Raw genomic sequence first — 6,446 nt, forward strand, 5'->3', positions numbered from 1 at the left:
TGGTTATGTATATCAAACACTTGTGTTTCCGGGTAAATTCAATCTTTGCACTTGAATTCAGTTCACTAATTTTTATATTTGTTGTATAAGTATACCATAAAATTTCCCTTTTTTTAACAATATTTAAAGGTTTAAAAACTACGGATGTATGTATATGTGTACATACATATATTGTATTGTATTTGGTGTATATGAATTTTCACTGCTGCTGCTGCCGGTGTACAACCCCACGACCGAACAGATTTTTTCGAAGGACCACTACCTCGACGACAGGAAAAAAGGCTCAATCGCTGACGGGACGCGTGTTGATTCTGCGGGTGTATAGATCGAATTGTGTTCACCCCCATCTAACCAATCCTTTTTGATCGGTTAGGTGGTGAAACGATAACGTGTGGTGTGTAGTGTGGTTGGTTTGTTGCGTGGGGTTGCGTGGGGTTGCGTGTATCATGGTGTATGTTGTGTGCTGAATGTTGTGTTGTATGATGAGTGTGAGTTATGTGATGAATGTTATGTTGTGTGCTGAATGTTGTGTGGTGTGATGAATGTTGTGGTGAGGGGTGAGATGCCATGAAGTCGCATAAACACCTGCTAACATGTTTATATGGTATAGGTAACAAACACAGATATCCGGGTAACAAATACTTTTTGTTGTCCATAACACATAGGTAAGCTATGCGCTAACAAAATAATTTGTTACCCGTAACATACTGTGAAGAGATTTGCTAACAAATGTGTGTATTCTGTTAGAACAAGGCAGCATGCGATATTTGCCATTGGTTAGAGCGAGATAACTATTGAACATCAAATAGCTATGTGTTACTTTTTTCCCACTCTCTGAAAAAAAGTAACAAATATTTTAACGAATGCAAAAGTGAACAATAACAAGTCGCTTACACGTTTGCTAACAGCTACCCGTCTTGCAGGGTTATGAGTGTTTTGGGTTTTTGTTTAATAAAATACTGAATTTGAATACTTTTGTAAATTTGTTTACATGTTTTGTATTTAAAACTAAATTATCAATATAATTGTCTCATTCGTTCATTTAGTTCAGAGCAAAAAATATTAATTTCATATCAGTATTATCAAAAATGTTGCTTACACGAAATAAGCTGTGTGCCACTGTAGCTAGACAAGGTCCTAAAATGGCTGCCAGCAGCTCAAGCCTTGGCACCAACAGTGGCATCAACGGAGCCACCCGTGCCTAGTCGCTTATACTTGAACGTAGGTCACAGCCACTTCTGCCGAAATTCTAGCATCAACGAAGATGCGAAGTTGGTTGTCGCTGCTGCGATTTGCGAAAGTTTAGCACCTTGAAAGTCAGGTTTTATCCAGGGTTCTCATTTACTACTCATTTACCGCTCTCACTTTTCCGGGAGCCACAGCATAGTCTTAGCATAACAATATAACAGAAGTGCTCTACTCTGCTCCGAGTTTTGTTAGGTAAAACACTATAGCTGGAGTGGGAGCAAAAAAATAAATTCTGCGCTATGCTCTGGCGTAGCGGTAGCAAAAAATTGGGAGCGGTAGCACAGCAGAGCTAATGAAAATTTTCATGTGCTACAACTCCCGCATGTGTTTGTTGTTTTTTTTCTTTTTTGCTATTTTCTGTCATAATATTTGAATTAATTGAATAATTCAAACAAAAAAATGTTATGCAAATCATTTTGGCACTTGTTGCGTCAAGTGACTTTATAAATCTAAAATCAAATATTTAAGGAAATATATTAATAAAACCAATTAGATAATAATTGAATAAATTATATATATTTTTTATTATGTAAAATATTTACCACTTTTATATTACCAAAAACATCATCTATTCCAAATGTATTACAAAACTCAATTACTATGAATGTTCGAAATTAATTTTAACTACATTACTTTCCCCCTTTATTAAATACATTAGGGTGTTTTTTTTTGAGCTATTAATTTTTTTCAGTCCCGTCAGGAAATTTCCTTGGAAATACCATACAAAAACTTCCTTGAAATGTTTAGTCTTAAATATTAACATTAACAAGTAAGGAAGGGCTAAGTTCGGGTGTCACCGAACATTTTATACTCTCGCATGATAAGGTGATAATCGAGATTTCATTATCCGTCATTTACATATTTTTTTTATTTTGGTTCCTAATGTATATACATACTCGTATTATACATAGAAGGCATCAGATGGATTTCAAAATAGCGTTATATTGGAAGAAGGCGTGGTTGTGAACCGATTTCGCCCATATTTCGTACATGTCATCAGGGTGTCAAAAAAATATTACAAACCGAATTTCACTGAAATCGGTAGAGTAGTTCCTGAGATATGGTTTTTGGTCCATAAGTGGGCGATGCCACGCCCATTTTCAATTTTCAAAAAAAGACTGGGTACAGCTTCCTTCTGCCATTCCTTCCGTAAAATGTAGTGTTTCTGACGTTTTTTGTTAGTCGGTTAACGCACTTTTAGTGATTTTCAACATAACCTTTGTATGGGAGGTGGGCGTGGTTATTATCCGATTTCTTCCATTTTTGAACTGTATATGGAAATGCCGGAAGAAAACGACTCTATAGAGTTTGGTTGACATAGCTGTAGTAGTTTCCGAGATATTTCTTCCAAATATGCTCCTCCCTAATGTGGTCCTTTGTGCCAAATTTCACTTTAATATCTTTATTTATGGCTTAGTTATGACACTTTATAGGTTTTTGGTTTCCGCCATTTTGTGGGCGTGGCAGTGGACCGATTTTGCCCATCTTCGAACTTAACCTTCTTATGGAGCCAAGAAATACGTGTACCAAGTTTCATCATGATATCTCAATTTTTACTCAAGTTACAGCTTGCACGGACGGACGGACAGACAGACATCCGGATTTCAACTCTACTCGTCGCCCTGATCACTTTGGTATATATAACCCTATATCTGACTCTTTTAGTTTTAGGACTTACAAACAACCGTTATGTGAACAAAACTATAATACTCTCTTTAGCAACTTTGTTGCGAGAGTATAAAAACTGGACCAAGGCATGTAAAAATTGCCCATAGAAAATACATGACAATCCTGATTTTTATACTCTCGCAACAAAGTTGCTAAGGAGAGTATTATAGTTTTGTTCACATAAAGATATAGGGTTATATATACCAAAGTGATCAGGGTGCCGAGTTGAAATCCGGATGTCTGTCTGTCCGTCCGTCCGTGCAAGCTGTAACTTGAGTAAAAATTGAGATATCATGATGAAACTTGGTACACGTATTTCTTGGCTACATAAGAAGGTTAAGTTCGAAGATGGTCCAAATCGGCCCACTGCCACGCCCACAAAATGGCGGAAACCGAAAACCTATAAAGTTTCAGAACTAAGCCATAAATAAAGATATTAAAGTGAAATTTGGCACAAAGGATCGCATTAGGGAGGGGCATATTTAAACCTAATTTTTTTTGGAAAAGTGGGCGTGGCCCCGCCCCCTACTAAGTTTTTTGTACATATCTCGGAAACTACTATAGCTATGTCAACCAAACTCTATAGAGTCGTTTCCTTCAGGCATTTCCATATACAGTTCAAAAATGGATGGATGGAGAAATCGGATAATAACCACGCCCACCTCCCATACAAAGGTTATGTTGAAAATCACTAAAAGTGCGTTAACCGATTTAAAAAAAAACGTCAGAAATACTAAATTTCACGGAAGAAATGGCAGAAGGAAGCTGCACACAGGCTTTTTTAAAAATTGAAAATGGGCGTGGCGTCGCCCACTTATGGACCAAAAACCATATCTCAGGAACTACTCGACCGATTTCAATTAATTTCGTTATATAATATTTTCTTAACACTCTGATGACATGTACGAGATATGGGTAAAATCGGTTCACAACCACGCCTTCTTCCAATATAACGCTATTTTGAATTCCATCTGATGCCTTCTTTGTATAATATATACATTAGGAACCAATGATGATAGCGGAATAAAACTTTACATAATCATTGGAGATTTTAATGCTTGGAGCCCCCTATGGGGATCTACCTTCTCAAATGGAAGAGGCCAAATAATGGAAGATGTTATTCTCTCAAAAAACTTATTTGTTCTTAATGATAGATCACCAACTCACTTTTCCTCCCACAAAACTTTCACTCATATAGACATCGCTTTTTGTTCAGCTTCCGTAGCCCATAAACTCTGTTCTTATACTCTAGAAGACCTTCACAATAGCGACCACTTTCCTATCATAACTACCCTCATCACACCCATGCAATACATCATTAAGCCGAGATCAAAATTTCTTACAGATAAAGCTGATTGGTTAAAATATTGCTCCCTGCTCAACACATCAACAAGTGCTGAAATAATATCAGAAAACATAAACGCAGAAGCATCAAAAATAAAAAGGATTATTCGATCCGCTGCACATATCTCCATTCCCCAAACTAGCACAAAAAAATTTTCCGCCAAACTACCGTATTGGTCCAATCTATTAACTGCCTTGAGAAATACAAAACAAGCTCTTTGGTCAAAATTCAAACAGAACGTAACAACTGAAAACTTAATTAGATACAAAAAAGCAAACTCTAACTTCAGAAGAGAACTAAAGTCTGCTAAACGCATAGCCCTTGAAAAACTAACAGCTAATATAAAACCCACTTCAAGCTCAAAAAAAATATGGAATGACATCAAATCTCTTTCAGGAGGACACAAACAAAAAAAAATTGATTTTATTCAATCTCCCGTAGGTCCCATTTACGATCCGCAGCATATTGCAGAAAACTTTGCACGAACATGGTCAAACAACTCCAAAAATTTCAACTTTCATCCGAATTTTATTACACTTTCTAATCAAATCATTTCCCAAACATACCACAACCCATCCCCGTGTTTCGAAGCTACATTGATAGAATCTCCCAGTACATTAGAAGAGTTCGATTCTACTATCAGCAAAATGTCCGGAAAAACCCCTGGATCAGACAAAATTTCCTACCCCCTCCTAAAAAATCTTCCATACTCTTTAAAAATCAGACTTATAACCCTATACAATAACATATTAAAGCCGGGTATTGTACCTCAAGAATGGAAAAAAATTACAATTATTCCCATCCCTAAACCCAACAAATCGAGTGCCTCAATTTCAGACTTCAGGCCTATTTCTTTGATATCCTGCATTGCCAAAGTTTTGGAAAAAATTATATCAAAAAGACTCATGTGGTATTTAAAACAAAAAGGACTGATAAGCCCCAACCAGTTTGGTTTTCAAAGTGGTCTTGGCGTCATTGACCCGCTTCTTTACTTTGAACACCACGCTACAACAACAATATCTACCAAAAATCACTTATCCGTCCTCAGTCTAGATTTTGAGAAAGCGTAATTGGAGCTCATACGGTATTACAAGAATTAGGAAAATGGGATATTGGAGATAAAATGTATAATATCATAAAGTCATTCCTTTCAAATCGTAAGATTACAGTAAGTGTTAGTAACCACAACTCCAACATATACCCCCTACATAATGGCATACCCCAAGGATCTCCCCTTTCAACAACACTATTTATTATTGCCTTTAACCAATTAAGCAACTTAATAACTTCATACCGAGGTATAGACCATATCATCTACGCAGACGATGTTTTAATTTTTTCGGCTTTAAAAAATTTAAACCAGGTAAAAATCATTTTTAGCAACATCCTAACCGAAATAGCAGAATGGTCTAAAACGTCAGGAACAAAAGTTTCTGCAAGCAAATGCGCAACATTTCATGTTTGCAGAAAAAGAAAATGCGCCTTCCTTATCCTATCCTTCGAAAACACACAAATTCCTCACACTACAACTTTAAGAATACTTGGCTGAATTTTTGATAAAAAAACTAACATTTAAGGAACATTGTAAATATGTTAGATTAAGTTTACTTAATAGACTAAACATTATAAAGTTTCTCTCTTCAAAACACTGTCATATCCATATCTCAACTCTCGTAAATATTGTAAAAGCATTGATGTTGTCAAAAATAGACTTTGGACTCGCAATCTATAGACACTGTGCTAAATCCCATCTCGCACTCATTGAAACCCCTTATCACATAGCGGTAAAAAGGAGCATTCGCGCATTCCCTACTTCTCCAACCAAAGTGGTCGTAACTGAAGCAGGTCTACCCAGCATCCATCTCCGAACAAAGCAGAATACAATGATGCTCATACCAAAACTCCTCCAGTGCGAAAACTCCCTTTTGTTTAATGCGATGAAAACATATCGTACCACCAAAAAACTATCCACGATCGTACAATGTATAAACATTATAAAAAAACTTGACATAATATCAACACCACAATCGTCACTGGCTGACGATAAAATCATCCATAATAAGTACGTTATTCAATTATCAAAAATCAACCACCAACGCAGAATAATATAACCAGCTATTTAACGACGCAGTAAACACTTATAAACCAGAGTGGAAAATTATCTACACCGATGGATCAAAATCGG

This window comes from Bactrocera dorsalis, chromosome 6, assembly GCF_023373825.1.
Source record: "Bactrocera dorsalis isolate Fly_Bdor chromosome 6, ASM2337382v1, whole genome shotgun sequence".
Lineage (NCBI taxonomy): Eukaryota > Metazoa > Arthropoda > Insecta > Diptera > Tephritidae > Bactrocera > Bactrocera dorsalis.